This window comes from Typopeltis vanoorti, chromosome 18, assembly GCF_054136105.1.
Source record: "Typopeltis vanoorti isolate ZY-2024b chromosome 18, IOZ_Tvanoo_1.0, whole genome shotgun sequence".
NCBI classification, from domain to species: Eukaryota; Metazoa; Arthropoda; class Arachnida; order Uropygi; family Thelyphonidae; genus Typopeltis; species Typopeltis vanoorti.
In genome coordinates this window covers 86,386,098-86,412,285 of record NC_143566.1, presented here as the reverse complement: position 1 = coordinate 86,412,285, position 26,188 = coordinate 86,386,098, and the positions used below count along the sequence as shown (strand labels likewise).

Genomic DNA, 26,188 nt, shown 5'->3' with positions numbered 1-26,188 from the left:
TAAAGATGATGATTTGGACATCGAAGATGACATTACATCTGTTCCACCTGCAAAGACTCACCAACAGATCGATTGTTCACAGGAGGAACAATCTAATAAAAGACGCAGAACATGGGAAGATGGAATGGAAGATGATGCAACAACTCAACAAAATCAGATCACCCAAGATAGAAAAGAAAAGGTCTCTCCAGTTATCTTTCGAGATAAAGATAAATGGACCTCAGTCTCAAGATCCCTAGAAGAACAAAATGTCAATTTCTCCTGAGTAAGAAATACTGAAGAGGGTGCAAAGATTCACCCTACCACTGTCACAGATTATCGCATGATGACGAAAATGCTGGACACATCAAATTGCCCTTCCACACCTTTGCGCTAGCAAGCGAGAAGAACTTAAAAGTAGTTCTAAGAGGAGTGGCTGAGGGCATCACAACTGATGAGATCACAGCTGACCTCATCAATCAAGGATTAACCTAAATCAAAGTCAGTAGAGTGTTGAGGTCAGATAAAACACCAATGCCACTGGTGTTGGTCGAAATATCTAACACACAAAAAAGAATCTATGAAGTTACCGACATTTGTAAGCTCAAAATTACAACCGAACCTCTAAGGAAGAAGGCATCGGCAGGGCAGTGCCACAGATGCCAGAGGTATGGGCATGCCCAAAAACTGTGCAGAGCTGCCTACTGATGCCTAATATGTGGTAATGGTCACCAAACTACCTCCTGCACCAAGCCCAGATCCACACCTGCCTGCTGTGCCAATTGTAGAGGACCACATCCCTCTAATTACAAGGGATGCCTTTTCCATCCAAAAAACCGTGGATCAACAAGAACTAACAACGCTCCTCCAAGCAATGACACAAACAACGAAACAAGTCGCCCTCCAGATCATAGTACTTCACATTCGGAAACACAGGAAGGCACTCGACCGTCATCCATGTCAAAATCATATGCAGAAGCGGTAAGAACCCAGACTCCTTCATTGCAAGAGCGAACAAGCTCTAATCTCACATCAGCTTTAACCTCGTCACTTGCAACAATTCTGCATGAATTCAGCAAAGCAAGCACTTCACCTTCCTCTAGAAACAGATTCTATCTAGAAACCCAATCCGTATTAACAGCTCTCTATAATTTTTAAAAAATTTAAACCAAATTCTCTCATGATAACAGCATGGAATACCAATGGCTTGACAAATAAAATTCTCGAGCTGCAAGAATTCCCAAAAAGATACAATCCAGACATAATCTTGATCAATGAATCCCACCTCAGACCATCAAACAACCCAAAACCAAGAGGTTATATTTTATATAGGACAGACAGACTTAACTCTGGTGGAGGCGGCACAGCTATTTTTATCAAAAATTATTTAAGCCAAACTCGCTGACCAACCCCAAAACTCTAAACCTTCAGGTGACAGGTGTGGAGGTACACACTAATAACGCAGGAAAACTCAAAATCTAAGCAGCATACAATCCTCCCAGCATTCCACTATTGACAGCACACTTAGACTCCATCCTCGGCTCCACGGATTCCATAATTATAGCAGGAGACCTAAACTCCAAACACACGGCCTGGTTCAGTTCGTCAGTCAACTCCAAAGGCTGTACCTTATTCAACTACACGTTACTCAACTCATCAATAGTAGCTGGACCCAATGAGCCCACCCACTACAGCCCATCAGGAAGTTCTGATGTATTAGCCATAGTTATCCTCAGAAACATCAAATATCAAGACCAGCTGGAGACATTAGAAGAGCTTAACTCAGATCATAATCTCATCCCGCTCAGGTTAGGACTTCAAGATCAGCTCTCTCCCCATCATTCTTTCTTACCATGTGACAAGCTCTCTAATGTTCTCCCAGTCCACATCGGTCCATCCCCTGTCATTCGTAAAAAAAAGAAGAAATAGACCAAGCAGTAAGCAATTTAACTAGGCAAATCAACACAGCAATAGCATCAGTCACTCAAACCACTGTATTCCATGCTCCCAGCTGGATCCCAGAAGAGATAATGAACCAACCTGATTAGGGCCACAAATAAAGCCAGAAAGAGTTATCACAACACCAGAGCCCAGCAGGATAAAACAATCTTAAACAACCTGAACAGACAGGTTCGAGAAGCCCTCCAGATGCACAGGAATTCCAAAAGGGAATTCAAACTCAGGGAAATCAACCCAGAAGATAACTCCATGTGGAAGTTTGTAAAATCTCTTCATACCAAAAGACAACCACTTTTCCTTTTGAAGACCAATCTTGGAATTGCACACTCAGATGAAGAAAAAGTATAAGCCCTAATTGATAATCTGGAAAATCAATGCAGCCCATCTTATGCAAACTTAAATATCTATCTTATTTACAAAGTTCATCGTAAAGTTAGAAATGCACTAAGACAGCCTAAGGATAATTCAGAAACCATCATCCCCACATCTACAACAGAAATAATTAATATTATTTCCCATCTGAAGAATAAAAAGGCCCCTGGCCTTGACGGCATTACCAATAGAATAATAAAGCTACTCCCACGGAAAGCCATAATTCATCTAGTTAATATTACCAATTCCATCTTAAGATTTCAGTACTTTCCCACAGATTGGACATTATACCTCTGAAAAAGCCTGGCAATAACCCACAACTTCCCCAAAGCTACAGGCCCATCAATCTTCTTTCCTGTCTTAGCAAAGTAATAGAAAAGGTCATCCTATCAAGACTACAATCAGCAGTGGACAAACAGGAAATAATCCCAAATGAGCAATTTGGGTTTCGCAAAGCTCACAACACCGTGCAACAAATTTACCGACTAACAGAAGTTATCACTCATGGTTTTAACTGGCACCTTCACACTGCTGCTGAATTTTTGGATGTTGCCAAGGCCTTTGATAAGATCTGGCATCAAGGCCTTATCTTCAAACTAATTGAACACAATATCCCAATTAAACTACTGAAACTCATATATTCATATATTAATGAAAGATACAAGCAAGTAAAACTCAACGGAACTGTGTCATCAAAATCCTAGCGGGAGTACCTCAGGGTTCTCTTCGGCCCAATACTTTTCACAACTTACATGGCAGATATTCCTCTCAATTCAAGAACTACTACGGCCCTTTATGCCGACGACACCGCTATTCTAGCTAGATCGCTCAGCCCTCGCCTAGCAATCACTAGACTCGAAGGAAGTATCAATGAGCTAGCAAATTGGTTCACCAACTGGAGGATTCAAGTGAACCCCCTCAAAAGTTAAACCATGTTGTTTTTCAAGAAAAAAGGTCTGCATTAAAGAAGACATCCTGCTCTCTGGTCATAAGATCCCATGGCAATCAGAGACTAAATATCTTGGGGTATTAATGGATAAGAAACTCCTTTTTAACAAGCACATCAATCTCATTGGATCCAAATCTTCCAAAGTGCACAGCTCTACCCATTGATCAACCGTAAGAGCCAATTGAACCTACATAATAAATTGCTTCTTTACCGGATGGTAATACATCCATTCAATAAGAACCCGGCATTTCATATATTTCTTCCTTTCTTTGTAATCTAGCAGAAAAATTCTTCGTGAAGTCAAATTCACATTCAAACCCACTAATCGCACAAGCTGTCAATTACACTGAGACTGATAACTACAAACACAAAAGATCGAAGGCCATTCTTCTCTCAACCGATCATAGCTAACACTACTGCCCTCAGAGGGCGAGCTTAACTGCTCACAAACCTTCCACTCCCAAACAACTCTCATTACAGATAAAGGGGATATGAAAAGCACTAGTGCTTCACCCATCCTGTCAGTAATGTTAATGTTTAATGGTAAACCTTGGTATTTAGAGTCTAGCTACTCACTGAGGAGACCTCAAAAAAGGTTGAAAACGGTCTGGGTAGTGACCCCCCACACACACACCTATAATGTATAGCAGTATACATCGCTTAGTGAGATATGTTTTACATTATCGGAAATACTTCGAATAGTGATCAGATCTTTACCCACCTTTACAACGCGTTGCCCTGGTGTTGCACTTCCTTTAGACTTGAACTACGTTCAGGCGCAAACTTAACTGTTTTGCTTACTTGGGAGAAGGAGTAAAAAAACCAAGTTTATAAAATTACTTGGTATCCTTAATATATATTATCCCCAAGGTAAAAAACTTTTTACACACACACACATATATATTGTGATTATTCATTTTTACTCGGTAGAAAATATTATAAATTATTTTAAATTATTAATTTTACTCGGTATCAGTCATTTAGAATAATTTATATATATATATATATATATATATATATAAATTATCACTAGACTTGTTCCTCCAGCTCGACCAATAGCTTTTCCTTAGCATCAATAGGACCTTGTCCTTACTTCGTCACTATCGCCGCTTTAATGGAAGCAGATCCTTTCACATCCACTACGATTTTATCCTTATTTTTCAAAATGGCCGTCACTGTACAATAAGACCATTCGAAGTCACGTGCGATCACATTGATGAGCTTACCAGTTTTTATAACTTGCAACTTCGTTTCAAGATCAATGGCTCGCCTCCTTTTCTCTGATTCTTCATTAGGTTTGTTGACTGAGCACAAAATATCGCGAGGTATTTAACGATAAAACACAAAAATAACCTACTTGCAGCTAAATGTGCTGTTACTACCGCTCATGATGCATTGTTGCTAAGTAGAAACTTTTTATCTTCACGCTCGCTTGCGTCCTGTTTCAAAGTAAAACTGAAAATGGTGTTTATTCCCTTATGGGATCACCGACGTATCTTCGAAAGGACGTAACTCGAACGGACGTAAGTCGAGGGATGACTGTATATCTATCTTGTATATTTTCTATATGGATATATTTAAAAATAAATATAAATATATGTATTTATTTATCTATTTAAATAAATATATCTATTCTATTTATCTAAATAGCTATATTTATTAATTACCGAAGGTATACGCTATTTGATATCATTATCTTAATTAATCCATAAAAGTAACATAATGCTCAGCAGCCATAATGTTTGCTGAGCATTATGGCTGCCGAGCAAGTAAAGTATTTATTAATTACTTTAATAACCTTTAAACCTTTAATAAATTTTAAATAAGTTATTATAGGTAACCCTCGTGTAACGCGGATGTTACGTTCCATAGAGATGCCGCGTTATATAAATCGCGTTATGCGAGACTCGGATCACATAGAAAAGTAGGGTTAGGTTCCGAAATCGTTTTTTTTTTAAAGATTATATAAACAATGACATATCCGATAAAAATATTTTTTTATTTAATTCAGGTAATTCATGTGAGTTAAGAAAACATAAACTATTGAAACAAAATACATAGTGTACACTTATAAAAATATAAATTGTATTTAAACTTCATTGCTTATAATGCATAAATGTTTCAGGCAAAATAAAATAAAGTGCATATTTTAATCGTCACCACCGTGTTCAAAACTAAAAGAACGTAGATGTTCTTTATTTCTCTTGAACATCATTTGCATAATTCTCATTGCATACTGCGGCTGGTTTAGTAAATAAAGAACATACTGAACGGAGCTAACTGAACGTACTGAACATAATGAACGGAGCTAACGTTTAGCTCCGTTCATAATACGGAGCTAAACAAATATCTAATTGTCTCGTGAATTTTCCGGATGGCTTCATTGAGAGATCATTATCCGTAAAATAACTTTCTTGGCAAGTTCAATCCTTCTGCTAATTTCTTTAAACTGAATTCTTTAACAGATTCATTGCAATCAGAATCTTCGGCAGAAGATTCTGATTGCAATGAATAACTACATGCGCGATACGGGCAGACGCAAATTTAACGAAGATAAAATTTGATTTTTAAGTGACGCGGTGAAGAATATATGTTTTTTTCACAGCCTATACTTGTATATATATATATACAGGTAACCCTCGTATAACCCGCATTATACGAGGATTACCTGTATATACAATTATAAATTATATAAATTTAATATACTGTATATAGTTTTGATATCATTGTTGATTTATAAAAATGATTTAATTTTATCATTAAATGAATTTTATTATTTAAGTTACGATTTAAAGGTAAAAATTTGGTGATTAACTCTTCCGGATTATCCGTTTTGACGAATAAATACGCACTAAAGCTACTTGCAGTAGCAATGCCCATTCCCAATCCCTCCCATGCAGACTATAACCGTACGGATCGCCATTTCGTACTCCGAAGATGACTGAATCCAATTCGGTTTGTGTCTGATCGCCATTTCGTACTCAGAAGCAACCAATGAAACCCGAGGAAATGGTCGCTTCATCATTGTTTTATCTTTCTTATCTCTTCATAACTCTTAGCTTCGATTAGAATCATTATGTTATTTATACATGAAATTCTTGGCCTGCCTCATGGTCTCTTTCCTTCTACAGTTCCCTCCGTTAATTGTGTAATCACTTCCCCTTTCTCCAGCACCAAATTTCAAATGTCTCCAACTTTTTGATGTCTCCTGTTTTGTTAGAGTCCAGGCCTCACAGCTATATAATGCAATGTTCCATATGTAAGTTTTATTTATGTTCTATTTATCTTTGTAATATTGTCCGCAACTTCATTCAACTCACTGATCGGAAACATTTAATAACTAATTTTAAAGTTTTTCTAAAAACTTCAAAATTAGGTGAATTGAGTCTTTATCATTTGAGTCTTTATCAGACTCATCGATGTCTGGCTCATTAATACACTAGCGGCATCTCAGATTTTTACAGATGTATAGATGAAGAATTGAATGTGTGACGAGTTAGCCTTATTAATCCACAAAACCTGTCTATCAGTGTAGGGAGCATTCCTTACACCACTCAAGTTGGTTACTCTCCTCTGAATGTTTTCTACCACTTCTTCACCTCCAAGGAATCCAGACGACCAGACTTGAGCCCAGTAAATTAGATGTGGACGTATCAACTCCTTATAAAGAGGAATAATAACTGCTTTATCTCTGCATGTTAGCATGTTCTTCGATAGCCAAATAATCCGTAATCCTAGGAGTTTTCTTGGGTACCTTATAGTTGCCCTCTGAGCTCTCGATCCGCTAACACCCCCAAGAATATCTCATTTATGTACAAATAACACAATAATGGTCCAAACACAGCCTTGCGTCACACGACTGGTCACCTGCTTTATCCTGGAGTCTGTTCCTCCATACACTACTTTTTTTGGTATCTGTCCATGAGTCATTCTCTTATCCACATCACCAGTTTAATATCCATCCCCATTTGTTATAATTTGCTTAACAGGATTCCATGGCGTATCCTGTCAAAAGTCTTAGCAAAGCCGACCTGGTTGGCCGAGTGTTTAGGGTATCCGCTCTCCAGCTGCGGGTTTAGAATCTCGCTTTGACCATGGATGTTTGTGAAAATACTAGTGGTCATGATGGGCAGTAGATGGCGTTGGTGTAGATGATGATAGTAGTTGCTGTTCGTTGTAGGTGGATTGTGAGTGGCGGAGACAGAGAGTTGTAGAGTAGGTGCCCTCCCTCGATGAGCCATTGGGCTCCCTGGAAGTGTCACGTAATAATAATAATAATAATAATAATAATAAAATCCAGCATCAGTGTGTAGCTATTCCCCTTGTCCAACTCAGCTGTCAGCCTGTTATAAAAAGTGAAGTTACTAAAGACAGGCTTTTAACAAAAGCATAAAAGTACAAAATCATTATTAAACAGCGATGGAATTTTAATTTATAAAATAGAATATTAGTCCTCCTTTCATTATAATATAATGAAATTATGATAGTAACTGCGTTAACCACTTGCGATATTCATATTAAATCATGAAAGGATTCTGTTTGCAGTTCTTTGATGTCCTTCTAAATATTGCTTAAAAGTTTTTTTTTATTTAACTACAACATTCCAAACTTTCTTTCTTCATAGACTATTTGAGTTTACCTTTAACCGACGAAAGATAAGATGACTATAGGTTTCTGTTCATCAAGGGAAAGGCCCCACATCTCAAAGTGTTAAATGTTAATTGCCATTTACCAGACTGATCATACATTCAACTTGAGATCCAAAGAGCTTGCTCTTTGAATCGCCATCCTTGCATTGGTGTCATATACAAATTTGGACATTAAAATGAATTCCGTGAGTAGTACCATGAAAGATGAAGGATAACAATTATGAGCTTTAAGAAATCCAACTAAGAAACTGAGTCAGAATTCCCATAGTATATCTAAACTTGGTAAAATAAATGCTCATCAACACTGTTTTCAATTGTCAAAACAATACAACAATAGGGCTTCCGTTTTTAACAATGAAAAGCAGGTGACCACACGTCACAAATTTTCAGTTGGAAAATTATGATGGTCTAAATCAGGGTTCTTCAGCCTTTCAGACAGTGTGGGCCGCATTAAAAAGTTCAATGAAGCCCACGGGCCACTAAGCTATACTGCGGCATTTAGAATTGTAAGATGCTTTTCAGATCGGAGCGTTGTGCATTTGACACGTTACATAAAATCCTATAAAAATAAACAAAGTGAGCTTTAAGAGCGTAGGTAGGAGTCGGATTCAGGATAAGTAAATACAAACAATACTTGAAAAAAGATAATTTAATGACGAAAACATTCCTTTTTTACAATGTCAATGTTGGCAATGCTTTTCCTTGACCAGTTTGTCGATGTTGGCATCAATATTGGAAGTCGCATTGCTCAGAGTATTCTCAACATGTTAGTCCGTAATCTGAGTTCTTGTCTTGGACTTCACTTAGTTCATTCTGCAGAAGAACTGCTCGCATAAGTATGTGCTTCCTAACAAAGCGCACATCTTCCAAACATGCCGGTGAAGATTAAGAAATGTGTCCTCAGAAATGTAGTCTTTGTAAAATATAAGCAAGGGCAACATTGAATAATTTTTCTCTCAAAGAAGAGTTGTTTTGGAGTTCAAGCAGCTCCATTTAAAAATAAATCTAAAAAAAGACCGTTAGTTACGAAAATCACTAAATCTCTCTTCGAACTCACTTGCAACACGGCTAATTTTGTAGCGTATTCATCAAGAGACGAACAGTTGGACTTAGCGAGAAGCTAAAAACGAGTTAAATCCTTTTTTTGCGAGTTGTACCTCCCAAACTTTGAGCTTGGCCACAAAAGCTTTTATGTGATCAAACAGAGTGTGCACCAGTTGATCTTTGGATTGTAGCCGCGTATATAGGTCATTCATATGCAACGAGATGTCGGTCACAAAGGCAAAATCTGTCATCCACTTCGGATCGCTGAATTCCGCAATCGGATTCCCCTTGGTTTGCGTGAACTGCTGTATTTCGCTCCTTAAGTCAAAGACTCTTTTAAGACCCTTCCCTCTGCTCAACCAACGCACATCACTATAATAAACCACATCGCTGTGATCCGCTTCGCACTCTTGGAATTAGCAATGATTCAATCCTCTTTCCCTAATAGTGTTGACGACAATCACAATAACTTTCATGACATTCTGAAATCCAATAATTTTCACGCACAAATTCTCCTGGTGGATTAAACAGTGGTATTGGACAAAATCTTATCCTTCTAGTTCCAATTATTTCCGTAGCAGTGCAACAAACCCTTCGTTCTTTCTTACCGTAGCAGGGGTGCGATCAGTTACCACACCCTCGAGGTTGGTTAAGTTGAGATCGAAACGTTGGAGCGATTTCTTGGCGGCTTCAAGAATATCAGTGCCTTTCGTCGTTTCCTTCATAGATACGAGCGCTAGCAGTTCTTCTGTCGCATTGAATTGTGGATCAATGCCATAGACAAAGATAGCCAGTTGTGCCGTATCCTTCACATCTGTGCTCTCATCTAAAGCAAGTGAATATGACGTAAATTCGGACGACCTTTTTTTTTAAAGTTCCTTCAATGTCAATGGCAAGTTCTTCGACACGTCGTGCTACAGTTACGTCACACAAACTCGGTTTTTTAAACGCTTCCTTATTATTTGGGCACAGAATATCCCCAGCAGCGATGAGACACTCTTTCCCAAACTCGCCATCCAAGAAGGCTTTTGATTTTTTAGCAATTTTTTCAGCTATTACGTAACTTATTTTGACGCACGCTTTTGCTCTCTTCCCTCTGCCTTTTAAACGTACCCTGCTGGCATTTTAACGGTTTACTTTGTCCACACAAGCCGCCCTCGAAGATGATCAAAATTGGACGCATGCTTTGTCTCATAGTGTCGTTTTATATTGTATTCTTTTGGATGCTGACACTGACTCACGACAAATTAAACACACTGGCTTATCGTCGATCGGCACAAAAAAGTACAAATTGGTCCACTTTTCATTAAAAACTCGACAAGAATATCTCGATTTACGCTTTTTACTCGTAGATGCCATAGTGATGGAAGGTGAACCCAAACAACGATCCAAAATGGATGTGTAACGGTTATTATCCACTGAATATATCTCACACTAATGAAAAAAGTCTGGCAATATAAAACCACAATAGGTTATGGCTGACACGACGAACCTGCGTACACTTATACACGAATATCACACAGTCCACGACTGACTGTGGATGAGATCCTCTTGTATTTATAAGAAAATAATGAAGTATCGAGAACCTTCGAGATGTATCTGGAAGGCACTAGACAGCGCACTCGAACGCACTACTGCTTCAGCCACGTTAGTACTTAAGTACCACTTGGCGCTGGTGGATTTTTTATTTAATAGCGTTTTAATGTAGTTATTTTTTTTTCAAAATGGCCGGTGGCCACTGTAAAGAGCTCCGCTGACCACACAGATGGCTCGCTGGCCGTGCATTGAATATCCCTGGTCTAAATGATCTACAGGTCTAAATGTTTCTGGAAACATTTAGACCTGTAGAAAATCGACATTAGTGTGCTAATTATTCATTATTACTATTTTGGAATATCACAAATTAGCTACTCAAGCGCAAATACATAAATGCATCATACGACTGAATAGTGTAACAATCCATGCTGTTAAATTTTATATGCAAAGCAACTTTTTTAAACGATAAGAGGTGTCTGAGTTTACCTTGTATGCACGACAAAGGTTCAGACAGCGGAAGCAACTAGTCGGAGTGACCACTCTATTATAAATCTATAGGCTTGTATTTCCAATTTATTGAATAATATAGTACGATCCAGTCTCTACGTCTTCTTCCGCTGCTCATAGCTGAATGGTCGCTTTCAATTTCAACTCTCCTGTAGATATAGTCTTGTATTGTGACCAATGCGAAGATATTAATATCAACAACAATAAGACTTATTACTGATATCTTCTTACTGAATTTGTGAACATCTTTATGTTGAACATGGTCTTAGTTGTACTAATAAATAGTAATAATTATCTATGTCTCAAACAGAAATCCAGGAGGTATTATCATTATTAGCTTCGCTGTTTTTAATTTTTTTCATGCCGAAGACGAACCCTTCAAACGTATATTACTGTATGAGGCACTATATGAGCAATTGTTTTGAAAAAAATTAAAAACACCAAAAGTTTTGTGATTCTTGGAGATCTGGGGATTATCGTCCTTCATGAAAACTGCAGAGAGAACCACTTGTCAGACCATAGCCCACTTGGATTGCGCGTGATAGAAATTGTGACACTAATAATAGACATACAACTCAAACATTGCACAAAAAACTAACTTAATTCTCATTCAGGCGTCAAAGTCAATTTAATGTATTATAAATATCACCTCCTTCAACATCAAAAACCTAAGTCAAGTCGTTTCCATACAGGATCAGCTGTAAGGGATCGTCTCAGCTGCAAACGGGAGGGATAAATAGGTGATTAACTTCCTACACGTTGAATTCGCTAAGTGCTCAATAAAACTTAAATTTCTAAGAATACTTTCTAAAATACTTTTATTCAAAACTGATTCTATCATCAGAGAGAAATCTCATCGCAGAAACCGAATTGGATTCAATCATCTGTACGAAGATTATGGCGATCCCTTGCCGTGTTGACGAATAAGTCCGCACTAAAGCCACTTGCAGTAGCAATGCCCATACCCAGTCCCACCCATGTAGACTATAATCGTCTCGATCGCCATTTTTATACTCAGAAGCAACCAATGAAACCCGAGGAAATGGTCGCCTCATCATTGTTCCCTCCCACCATTCCCGCAGCGCTAAAACTGGTATCCCAGTTAAAACTACTAACCCCAGCTAAAAGAACTCCCAACCACCTCCCTCCTGTCTGTCTTTGTGATCTCTAAAGAAAAATAAGGTCCAGTTCTTTCGCGTTTCGCTACCGCCCTCCATAACCCACCACGCACTGTCCCTAACCTGGAAACCTCCAAAATATGACGATTTGCCCCCTCCAGCCGCCCTAAACGGTCACCAAAGAGGTGTCCGCATCAGTCGCCTCGGGTCGTTGCTGAGCAAATAACTCAGCAACATTATTTGTTTCACTCATTCTTTATTTATACGCAAATACTGATACTGTTTACAGTATCGACAATGGAAGCCCAACAATGTTTTTAATAAAGCCTTTTCCTTTTGGAGTGCATCAATTGTTCTCCTGAATCAAAGATTCAAATTTAACAGTGTTATGTCATCAATGACGTCAACTTGTGTGGTGCAGTATAATTATTGCTTCAATTGGAAATTCTGTTTAAATTTAAAACATTATCAAAGCAAGCCTAAATCTCACTACACTTAATGCACTCTTCAATTAATTAAGGGTTTTCTCATTTGTGATCTGTCTTTGTGATCTCTAAAGAAAAATAAGATCCAGTTCTTTCGCGTTTCGCTACCGCCCTCCATAACCCACCACTGTGATTCTAGCCACACACGTGAAATAAAAGTAATAAAATCAACTTTTCTCTTTTTATTCCCAAATAGAATTTATTCTCGTGTTCTAACTTTTTAAGCATAAAAGCCTTTTGCAAAAGCGGTAAATAAATATCATTAGATAAATTAATTTTATCTCAAACACAAAAATTACCTAAGGAGTACCTATTTTCTGTTCATGTGATATATTTTGCGTATGCAAATTTGTCTCGATTTCTAACTTATTCGTGTAAAGTCAGGTTAGGTTAGGTGACTAGACACTTTTATTAGAAAAATAGAGAAAATACAAAGTAAATGAAAAATTAACGTATTAAAAATTTAAATCAAAGGACAAACATTCAAAACGACAACAAATCCGAAATTAAAATTACCATAAAAATAACTGCAGGCTTCCTTCTGACAATTTCGATTAGCTATTTATTAGTACAACTAAGCGATTGATGGCATTGTATTCAATGTATTGAATAATTGCATAATAAATTATTTTTACCGCATGCACAGAATCTTGTGAAGCTTTTAGATTTGCAGCCACACTTTGGATATCCTTGCTGATTGTGGAGAGATGGAAATGTTGACTCAAGAATATTTCATCTAGATGAATCTTACCCTTGGTCATAATTTTTTCATTCCATACACTGAACTGTGATTGGCTATATAATTACCGACGTTATTAAATGTTGACAATAACTAGAGAATGTTAACTTTAACGACTTTCGAACATTAGCGTTAACATATATCATATAGGGTAACAAGGTAGACAAATCCTTTGAATTGTAAAAAAATTTCTCTCTGATCCTGATCATGATCCTTATATAATATCATGTTCGACAGGAACCAGTCAAGAAATGTTTATAGCAGACGCTACATCGTCAGGTTATTTAATTACATGCAGTTTATTGTGAGATCTGAATCCACTCTTCTCTGAAGACCTACGAAAAAGATTTGACTTTCCGAAAACTTTTCCACAAGTGATGATCATCAAGTACTCACTTGGATCCTCTTAAAAGCATTAGAATTAGAAAAAGAATTAGAATTTGGAATGACATATGATCATGTGCGGATCATTAAATTAGCCATGAACTTATATAAATCCGAGTCAGTGAATAAAACTTAGTAAGCTTGATACTTTTCCGATACTAGACCATATTTAAACCAATGACTACAAAAGAAGGTTTAGATTTCAATTTATTCGAAGAAACTTCAATTTTATATTTGATTCTCTCTGTTGCAACTAAATGGATGGGCCAAGAATTCCGTTAATCCAATTTTCCGTAGATAAGAGTTTTGAATATGGTTGGAATATATGTCATTAAGTGCACTTCTTGAATAAGGATCGGTATATTGATGAACGAAAACAGTTTAAAAAATTAACATAATCGCTGATTCCGACTATTCTTTTATTTATTTGAGTTTCGCTTAAGGAATAATGTAGCCAAGTAACTCATCTTACTCATCGAAAGAAGACTTTAGCAAAATGTTTGTTATACGACCTGCCACCGTTTTTATCCTGAAAAAATCCATTTTGACAGTAGATTTCATGGAATCTGAGATTTGTTTCCAACGTTTATCTCCAGTATTTGTTAACTACCTTTAATCTTAATAAGCAGATGAAAATAGACAAAAACAAATCGAAGAAAACATTGTAATAATCACGGGAAATAAGCAAGAAATCGAAGCATTCTCTCATCCCTCTTGCTTTCCGAAAAAAAAAAAAAAAAAAAAAAAATCAGCGACTTCTTCTGTGGTAACATAAGATCTTTGAAACAGAGAAAAGAGTAAATTAGCCAAGGGTTGACTACCTCAAGCAAAGCTCGAAAATCAACAATCAGATTTCACAAAACAAAAATCTCATAGAAAGAGTTTTGATTTCAAAATTCAGGTTCAAAACAGAAGCACCTGATATTCAGGTACCGAAGAATGTGGGCTGCATATTCTTTCATCCGATTTGAAAGTTTCTTCCTTTGGACACACTCTGCGGAATGCTTCAAAAACGAATACATCGTCTTGACTTGGTCATAATTATCACCAAATAACCAAGGCAGCCTATGAGGACGGTGTCTCATGTCATTGTGGTTGTTCATTTATTTATATTTGCTTGCGATATTTAATTTTATCACACCAATCCTACAGAATTCTCTTATTTTATATAAAAATTAATAAACATCCATCTTGTAGCACTTAGGATGGCGAGGGTGGATAGCAGCACTCTGTTTACGGCAGTGCGTTTCCCGTCAGTGACGTAAGGAACCTTTCGACTAAAGGTGAGTTAGCTGGTCATACGGTGGGAGAGTTTTTTTTCACCTGAAAATCCGGGTTTTTCGTCTCCCAAAACAGACAAACCTGCCCCGCGAACACACATGATTACAGCCACGAATGCGTCCCAGTCACATGTCGGTCCCGAGCCCGCATAAAATTGGGGGTTGGGGAAAGCAATGGTGAACTACCCTGTAAAAATCTCATCCGGAATACAAAGTCACCTACGGTCGGAAACGATTGAAAAAAAAATTGGATCAATTGGATCATACCGGATGTGTGTTTGTTCCGGGGCCTATTTGTCTCTTTGTTGTATGACATTCCAGAGTTTCCGATGGAAAATAGTGTTGTTTGTTTAAATAAAGGTGTAGAAATGTTCATGATGATGAGTGTAGTGGGCGGCTAAATATAGTGGCATAGGATTTGATGGAACTAGGCTAAAAAATTTCCATCTATTATCCCTACCCCCGATAATGCATTGAACAATGATGAAATGCCGAAAAGTGGATTCATTCTTACGTGGAAAAGAATCACATATTCATTTATTTCGGTGCTAATCATCTCTACCGCCGATCAAAAATTGCCCTAACGTTTTCCAGATAATAAGCTAAAAGGGCATATAAAATATTTTCTTTGTTGAAATCGGAAATTCATCCTTATATCTCTCCATAATTATATGATATTCTTGTTTATTTTAAATAATCATTTCAAATAAATGTGGATATTTAACGCTTTGTATAATATAGCTTAAATATCCTACACAGAGGTGTTTATGGGGACATCAAAAATATTTATTCTGATTTTCAAATATTTAATGGCTATGGTATATTAAGAGGTGAATATATCATCCGACCCACTCGTATTACGAAGGTGGTCTGAAACGTTCTAGGCCTAGCAATGAAAAAACGAATTTATAATTTCAAAATTATTTTTATTTTTCAACATAGAGCCTGTGTTTTGCACTCTACGGCGCTTGACCGCACGAAAAAAGGATTTGGTGGTTCAAATCTAGTCGCCGACCCGACTAGAGGAAATTTTTCTAAGCCTTTTTTCGACCGGTTCCCGACTTAGTCGATCTCTGTCACGGGTTAGTGGGTTTTTTCTCCCGGAAACTCGGGTTTTTCGTCCCCTAAACTCAAGAAAATCGACCGTCCAACCCACACTATTTTCAGACATAAAAAATATTGTGTTAGGGTTAGGGACCACGAGATGGCGGCACTAGCTTGCCGCCTTCTTCACTGCGTACCGATGAATGAGTGATAGCCTTTGGCCAGCTATCTCTCTGATTGGCTACCAGTGGAGATTGAACTGCCAACTCAGTCTCCAAACGTTAGATAGGGTAAACGGCCCCGCCTACTCCCTATACGGGAACAAATAGGCGTTAGTTGATTTTTGATTTTTTTTGACATAATCTCCCTTATGGCTAATGCATTTATTCCAGCGATGCTCCAGCGCCATTATCCTGTCCTTGTAGTCGTTCTCAGTTAGATCTGCAAAATACTCTACAGGTGCAATTACCTGTTGATTCAAAGAAAAACGCTGACCAGCGAGGAAGAGTTTCAGTTTTGGAAAGAGATAGAAGTCAGAGGGAGCCAAATCTGGAGAATAGGGAGGATGTTCCAACAATTCATAGTGCAGATCCCTTAATTTTTCCATTGCTAGAACACCTTTGTGGGCAAGTGCATTGTCCTGATGAAAGATGATGTTTTTCTTCTGCAAACGGGATTTTTCTGACAAAGTTTTTCGTCCAGTCTGGTTAAAAGATCGGAATAATATTCCTCGGTTATTCTATCCTTTTCAAGATAATTAATAAACAAAATGCCTTTAGCATCCCAAAACACCGATGTTATGACCTTTCCTACTGATGGAACCGACATTGTTTTCTTTGGCTTCCACTGTTTTGGCTGATGGTTGGATTCTGGAGTGTAATGGTGAATCCAAGTCTCATCCATAGAAATAAATCGACGCACAAAAACAGTCGTATGACCTACCAGTCACTTATGGCATAAGTAATCAGTCGTGTGAGCTTTCAGTCACTTATGCCATAAGTGACTTCCAGGCTTGTGGCTTCTGTTTTCTGTTGTACATCAAAAAGTATGAAATATGCTCTCAAAAAATACGAACGAATTCTTAGAATAATTATTATTTAAAGTAAATGATAATGTAAAATTAAAATAAATCAAAATAAATTTAAAAGACTAAATTTCATAAATTCAAAATTACTCGCAACAGCATCCAAATTTTTTCATTTATATGTAAAAAATAATATCGATAGGAACTTCACCATAAGAAGTGATATAATCTTCAAAGTCACGTGACTGCTACTTAAAGGGATTATTACTACAACTTTGTAAGGAATATCGGTGGTATTCAGTTGTTAGTGGACAATATCTTGAAAGTTGGTAACCTGGAAAAACATTGAAACATCATGGTAAATGAATGGTTATAACGTGTTTATAATTTCCACAGGAACAAGCTCATTGAATTCACATCGACGGATCTTTATAATATATTTTTGGATGTTACGTTTAAGCAGCAATCTCAGGAGGCACACGAATTGAGCAATTTATGTAAAAAAATCAATTACTACATGGGGAAAACGTCAAAATGCTATCATCATAACAGTCTGAAGCTTTATTACTGCTTGAACACTGCTTGAATCTGATATCAGTTGAGTTTGAAGAATCTAAATATCTAAGACGAGGTTGTCTAATCACATTGACTTTATGATGAGGAAATTGGTTGATGTGTTCAGTATTGGAGGTATGAAAGTAACTTTTTCGCATACAAAATATTTGAGCGTTTCTCGAGAAGAAAGAGATTTAGATCTTCTCTTCGGTAACGTCATGGCAGTAGATCCGTTCAAATACTTTGTACCTATTATTAGTACGTCGCTACTTGTGAGAAATGTTTTGATAATCTTATTACCACGAGTATAATGCCATTATACAACTAAATGGTGTGATATGGGGTGGAGACATTCAGCAGAAAACCACGAAGACGATACTCCAAGTGATAATAGACAGTCTTCTGCTATATGAGGGAGCAGCATGGACATTGAATCCAAAACAGAAGATTCGTATAAGAGTAGAGATGGATGGCTTACCAAAAGATATGCGAATATAACTTTATCAAAGAATTCGAAAAGAAACCATCAAGGGGAGACTGAATTTGCAAGAAAATGTGAAATGTTCCTTTCCTCATGGAACGTCCATGAGGAAAGAAACGAATTTTTAATAATACCTTTACACGAGAGTGGTGCAAAGATTAACGTGTACAACAATCAAACTATAAGTATCTTTTGATTGATAGTGAAGATTAATGTTTGAAAGATCTCGAATAGGGACATCGTTGACAGGGAATCTAGAATTGGCAATGAACAGCATGAGTTTACGAATGCTGTTAATTTGACGGTGAGTCACATAAATGATGTGACGGTTGTGTCTTTGGAGTCATGAACCTTTTGGACTTTGCTAAGGTTTTAGCAAAGTATTAACTAACTTTAGTAATATTTGAACTAAACGCTTTGCAAAGGCTTTAGCAAAATATAAATTATAATATTAGATAAGCGGATGTCTGACTCACAGATATGATTAAGATAGCCAGATCTCACGAATGCTTACAGTCTGAGATCCCAAAATATTGACGAAAGCAACGAATTCTACAAGTTTATATCTAATACTCCTAGCAGTCGTGTACAGACATAATAAAGTACCTGCATGTTCTTTGGTTTACTTTTGTTTGCAGCTGGGCAACTTGGAAATTGCTATTCTAATCTAATGCCTCACACATGTAGACAATTTCTCACATGTTTAATGGCTCCGAACCGAAAAAAATACAAAGTCGACTTTGTCCTCTCCTCGTCAAGGTTTCCATAACAAATCACATTCCTATCATTAACAGAATACATTAAACTGTCGCTCTTACACTCACATTCATGCCATTCCTCGCTTTTAATTTAGTTTCCAGACTCTCAATGTTAGTTCTCATAGCAGATATTAGTTTTTCGAGACTCCTAACACGACAAGCATTCAGGTGAAGGCCGTAACTCTAATATAAATCCAATCTCATTCACACTCACCCCACACACATCCAAATACTCGTATCCATTCCTTCTACACAACTTTCGCATTAAATCGCTTGCCATCATAGCCCTTCTTGTTAATGCATTTTTATCATATCGAGGTAGAATACCGACGATTTCCACTTTCTCACTCTTCACTCTCTCTTCTTCCAAAAACCCTATCATCTCCTCCCTTATACTGAACTTATCACCAGTTAAATCATTAGTACCTGCTACAATTAGGATATCATCACCAATCTATAAAATCCTATCAAAGGAAGAAGTAAAATAAAGAAGATAAAAACGCAGCCTTTTTTTTCGTGAATGCGAAAATAAGGAAACAAATGTTCATACAAAAGAAGTTAGCCGAACACAATGAATTCGAAAGTGAATATTCATACAATTAATCAGTCGAAATAAAATAGATATCTGGGAACAACTCTTTAACTATCAAGACGTCAGTAAATAGATGGCAACACTACAATTGTTAACAATGAAAACTAATTTCTGTTCACATAGTTGGATATAATATTAAAAAAAGATTAATAATACTGCTCAATATGACGTCACGTTTGTCGGAACTGTGTTAACTGTGTATAAATATCGCAGTAAACAAGTATTTGTTGTTAAGGACTGTAGGTGCTGTTTAAAAACAGAATGCCTGGGAAAATAGTGCAGGGCCTTATCCGGCAGAGCATTCCGGTAACTCCACCTCTCAGGGAGAAAACGGAATGATCTGAAACTTGGGTAGCTTGGAAAACTTGCATGGTTTTAGCAGAAATCAAACGTTTATGCTTGTGGACAATGTTTAGCCTGCAAGAAGGGTTGTGAAGGGTGGGAGTATAAAATAAAATAATTCTTAATTGCATGCGTTTCTAATTAGCTCTCACAATTTATTGGAACAACAGCATTAAACAATCTTGAAATTTTACTTTGTGTCATTGATATTGTTCAAGCAGAGGACTGCTTTATTCACTTACCAAGATCAACAAGCCGAACACTTGTTTTAGAATAACATGACGATGGTTCATATAAATATGAAGTCAGAGGCAGATGAAGCCCTGATATAAAAAGCCGTATTCAATGAGATTTCAAATTTGATATTTTCAATTCAATGAGATTGATCCAAAGACTTATACACTGTAAGTACAGTGTATAAGTCTTTGGATAAAATATCAAAATTATGGTAAACATTTTTAAAAAAATTACACATAAAAATATTGTTTATTATCGATAAAATTATACAGGTTGGTATAATTTAAAATTAATTAAAAATAAAATCCATTATCATAACCCCAATAATGTGTTCTGACATAAAAACTATAACAAATGTTATGTCTATAATTGTAATGTCCAAATATTTAAAGAGACGGAGTAAACGCGATAAACACTACGAACACTCTACTACTGGCGCAAACTGCATATAAACAACAGTCGAACTGCGCTCATGCTAATAGCTGGCATCTCACTATGACAGTGGTATTTATGTGCGCGTGCCAAAAGTTTAAAAATTGAGTTGCTGACGTGCGGGCAGTTTTTAGTAGAGGAAAAATTAATAGAAAATTAATTAATTTATAATATTATATAATATTTTATAAATAATTATAGTTTTATAAATAATATTTTATTTTATTTATAACATAAATTTATGATATTATTCAGTGTGAAATTGATTATTATATTATTAAATTGCTTTTAATGATCTTGTTTGAAAAAAAAAAAAAACAAAGAACACGGAAGTAAGAAAAATATTTATGCACTGTAACTCTCCATAGACGTCAGCTGAGCAGGGGAAGCAGCACAAGGATGTCAACTTATTGGAGAAGTGCTTACTGTATTTACTCGAATATAACATGCTCTTACGTATAACCCACACCCCTGATTTTACTTTACGAAAAAAGACATCAAAACGTTTTTATATTAACTCGCACACGAAAAACGTTTAAACATATTCACGTAGAGGGGATAGTAACTCGATCTGAGCAGTAACAACATGCCCTCCACAACAGCCATTATACTGCAGATGCAAGATAAACAAGTTTTGTTTTATTATATCCCTAAAGTACAGAGGCTTTTGCACTCTGGTAATATATTTCTCAACAAATAGTGTGATACATTAGTTAAGAGCAGTTTTTATTCAAGCTGTCTCTAATTGCACTATTATTGTGCAATTAGAGACAGAAAATATGCTCTACAGCATATTTTCTGTCTCTAACACCCCCCCCCCAACCTCTAAAATGAACCAAAGTTTAAAAATTGCAACATTAAACATAATGGTCTGCGCACAATCCCCAAGCGCAAAGCACTGTCTAGAGACTGGTGTTAATTCATAATATCAACATTTTATTTTTACAAAAAAACCATTTATACAAATACTGGGACGTGGAGTACTTTTCGAAAAGCTACCCGGTTACCACTTATTGGTGCTTCGGGGAAGCTCACTCACTCGCGAGGGATGGGTATACTAATTCGATCCCAAATCGCGGGGGGGGGGTTTCTTCAATGTCCAGAAAAACGCTAGGGGACGTCTATTGTCCGTGGACTGGAAGTACAGTGGCCGTAACCCCGGTTTGTGGCTGTCTACGACACACCAACGAAACGGGTTTTTGGCTCACTGGAAAACTATTTTCTAGGTGCGCAACACGTAATCGTGGCCGGCGACTGGAACTGTATAGAAGATACATGATATGACAAAATAAGCGGAAACGCTAATAACGGTACTGGCAAGGTTGCAGCACTAAAACGTTGCTGCGAAAACTTGTACCTTATTGATATCTTGAGACGGTAGAATCCACTAAAAGTCGGAACAAAGTGGTGCCGTGGTTAGATATCAACCCGTTCTATGTATCCCAGTTTTTAGAACCACGTGTTCTTGAGGTACGTCATATCGCTGTAAGAGGTCTGCTAACAGACCACAAAATGGTCCTAGTAAAAATTCGGATACCAGAAATAATAGAAACAGCCAGAGGTCCTCGGTGGCTCCCTCCCAATTTCCCCAGTCTTTTTACCGATAAGCTACAGAACCTCTCTAATGAATGGAGACACACCAACTGGGACTGGGAAACCTGGCTACAGTTCAAGTCGCAGGCAAGGGAATTCTTTCAGCGGTGTGGGCGTGAAAGGGCACACCAACAGAGACAACGTCTGAGGGATCTCTATAGGAAGGAATGGATCTGTGTAGAAGGAATGGATCTCGTATCCATTCCTTCTACACAGCAGCCTTTGCATTAAATCGCTTGCCATCATAGCCTTTCTTGTTAATGCATTTTTATCATATCCAGATAAAATACCGACGATTTCCACTTTCTCACTCTTCACTCTCTCTTCTTCCAAAAACACTATCATCTCCTCCCTTACACTGAACTTATCACTAGTTAAGTCATTAGTACGAGCTACAATTATGATATCGTCACTAATCTATAAAATCCTATCAAAGCAAGAAGTCAAATACAAGAAGAGAGAAACGCAGCCTTTTTTTTCGTGAATGCGAAAATAAGGAAACAGGTGTTCATACAAAAAGAAGTTAGCCGAACACAATGAATTCGAAAGTGAATATTCATACAATTAATCAGTCGAAATATAAAAGATATCTGGGAACAACTCATTCACTATCAAGACGTCAGTAAATAGATGGCAACACTACAACTGTTAACAATGAAAACTAATTTCTGTTCACATAGTTGGATATAATATTACAAAAATATTAATAATACTGCTCAATATGACGTCACGTTTTCGAAATCTGTGTTATCTGTGTATAAATATCGCGGTAAACAAGTATTTGTTGGTAAGTGCATGTAGGTGCTGTTTAAAAACAGAATGCCTGGGAAAATAGTGCAGGGCGGCTAATCCTGGTGGAAGCATTTCCATTTCTCAGGTGGAAACAGAGGTATTGAACCGAGCTTCTGGGGTAGTTTGAAAAACTTGCATGGTTTTAGCTGAAATCAAACGCTTATGCGTGTGGACAATGTTTAGCCTGCAAGAAGGGTTGTGTCGGGTGGGAGTATAAAATAAAATAATTCGTATTTGCATGCATTTCTAATTAGCTCTCACAATTTATTGGAACAACAGCATTAAACAATCTTGAAATTTACTTTGTGTCATTGATATTGTTCAAGCAAATGATTTATCAAGATAAACAAGCCGAACACCGAATCCGTTTTAGAATAACGCGATGATGGGTTCATATAAGTATGAAGTCAGAGGCAGATGGACTCTGAACTAAAAGAACGTATTCAATGCGATTTCAAATTTATAGGATTTCAACAAACAAGCGATAAAATCGATGTTAGGAATCCTTTTGTAATTTTCTTCAAATATGAGTAATTAGTACGAAAAATTAGTTCACTTGTAAATCAACTATTCAGGATAGAAGAAAATTTCATTCCTTTGCAGTTCGCATTTCTAGACGGAAAATATTTGAAATTTTTTCACATTAAGTACACAAGCAGTGCATTTAACACTCCCCGGATTGCACTTTTTTATGTGAAGCTCAAGGACTGTTTCTCCAATCGTATAATATCACGGTGGTGATTTCAACATGGCGATTCAATTCATTCCCATCTGAACTTGTTTCCTATTTGACTAAACCATTCGCAAGATCAGTTTGACGGTAGGGAGCACTAGTAAAATAAATTCCTATAAACTTTCCAATTTTCTCTTCTAAATACAATTTGGAATTATGAAATTAATGAACAGTTCAGTTTGGATGTTATGGAAAAAAAGACGATTTTCCAATAGGTTACTAATTATTCATTATCAAAATTATCATTAAAACAACGATGAATTAATTTCTTCGAAAACAGAGTCTAAGGGGAATAAATCACTTCCTTTACTTTATAGAGAAAGTCTGTTTTTTGAGTAGCCGATTAAAATACCTGATGAACCTGACTTTTAAAAATCGAAGGAAACTTTGGTTTTAAAGACAGCGTTCATCTTAAAGATCTAGTCTCGGATGCGATCCTGCAGTTCGATATAGCTGTCTGACCCAACCGTAAGATAGCAAAAGGTCTATTTTCCAATAAATTTAAAATCAGAAATTTGAAATTAATCAATTTCCAGTTCATCCGTGAAATGGAAGGTTAGTGAGTTACTTTATGCAGAAAATCTGAATTTCGGAAAACGTTAGGTAGAAACAAAATTCAAGCATCAATTTCCCTTTTAATTCTCTCCGATCGTTTTCTAATCGATTTAGATTACGACTGCAAGTATCGCTCAAAGACAGTTCAATAGATAACATCCTCTTTACCTAACAGTTACTACACAATATCAAAACTTAATTTGAAATCTGTTACTTGAGAAGAAATTACGACGAAAATCAATAATTGCGACTTGTATTATTATGAAATTTAATGATATATATTACCATAAAACATAAAAATTTAGACATTTAAATAACTTTTTCAAATATATTATTTAAAAAAAATTATGATACCGGAATAAATTTACGTAAAATATTTTATTAGCATACGTTTGACTTAAGTATCAAAGGCGTCTGTGGTACATTGAAAACGCTAATCGAACAATAACTGATAATTCCACAAGTCGTCACTCAAAGTAGCTAATCTACAATAACATAACAAATTCTTTAAATTTTCTTCCTTATAAAAAATGAAACATTACCTCTAAAGCAAGATAGCACCTCTAGGTAATACAGGAGGAAAGATGAGCTGATTTGAAAAGTACTATCTCCAACAAAGCGGATTCATGTAGACCAGAAGTAGACTTAAGGAATTCAGACCATATCTAGGAAAAAGTAGTATAAGGATATTGTAATATGAAATTAATCCGCCATTCCAAAAATATTATCTCTAAGTTATTTACATGTTTGTAGTATTGTTCATGAAACATAACCAGTAAAAAAATATTAACCAACATCATTTAAAAATACATGAGAGCAGAAATCGGAAGTTTCAAAATCAAATAAAAAAATAATACATAAGCATTTTAATTATTTAGCGCGAAAAGTATGCATACCCAACCTTCATTAATAAGAAATGAAGTCAACCAACATAAAAATAAAAATATAATCAAAGAACATTTATTTGCCTACAGAAATTAGGAAGAAATCAGAAATCCGAATTTCTTTTCTACACAAACCAGAAATTATATATACAGTATATATATATATATGTGTGTGTGTGTGTGTGTGTGTGTGTGTGTGTGTGTGTGTGTGTGTAAATGAATTTTTAACTTGGGGATATTGTATATTAGGATAACCAAGTAATTTTATAAGTTTGGTTATTTTTACTCCTAATGCCAAGTAAGCAAATAGTTAAGTTTGAGACTGAAACGTAGTTCAAGTGTAACGATCGTACAACACCAGGGCAACTCATTGTAACGGTGGGTAAAGCTCTGTTCACAAGTCAGCTGAGTAGGAGGAGCATCAGAAGGATGTCAACTTATCGAAAAATGTTCACGTCGAGGCGATAGTAACTCGCTCCGAGCGGTAACAACATGCCCTCCCCAACAGCCATTATACTGCAGATGCAAGAAATACAAGTGTAGTTTTATTGTATCCCTAATAAAGTACAGAGACTTTTGCATTCTGTGTAATATATTTCTCAACAAATAGTGTGATTCATTAGTTAAAGCAGTTTTTATTCCAGCTGTCTCTAATTGCACTATAATTGTCCCCTCCCACAGAAACTATGCTGTATAGATGCAAGCAAAACCATATGTTGCATTTAAACACAGTATCTAACTAAAAACTCTTGTCCAAGTGTTTCTTTTATTGCATTTGAAATTCTCGACATCATTATGACAGATCAGAAAGGCTAACTTCAAATCAAATTCTACCACAAAGTGAAACCTGCCATATAATTACAGTGACCATTCGTCTTTTATTTAAGAAAACAGTCCTTTATTTCACTGCTCTATCCTTTAGATTTTTTTAAATGACCATTTTGTCCTTTATTTTGTGAATTAAAATAGTAAATTGAATATTGATGCCAACATATTTAAAGGTGCAATTCATAAATTTTACCAAACCTACGTTGATTATTTAAATAACTGGGTCAGCTGTACCGTGAAAATGGAAGTTTATGAATGGATCCTACTGCGGGAAATCCCTCTGCAGGCGAAGATCGAGGAAAGTGTTCTGTTCACTTCCAGTCACTGGAACTTAAAG

General features: G+C 36.5%; 1 long non-coding RNA gene across 2 annotated transcripts in view; it reads right to left on the bottom strand.

Annotated features, from left to right (window-relative positions):
• Positions 1 to 26,188, bottom strand: part of LOC150096894 (uncharacterized) — a 158,790-nt gene that overhangs the window by 24,979 nt on the left and 107,623 nt on the right. The window contains exon 4 of one of the 2 annotated variants that reach the window (XR_016549820.1): positions 24,682 to 24,804. This is a non-coding gene — a long non-coding RNA (uncharacterized LOC150096894). Of the gene's footprint in view, positions 1 to 24,498; positions 24,805 to 26,188 lie in introns of those variants that run through there. The other variant, XR_016549821.1, reaches the window with a different exon arrangement.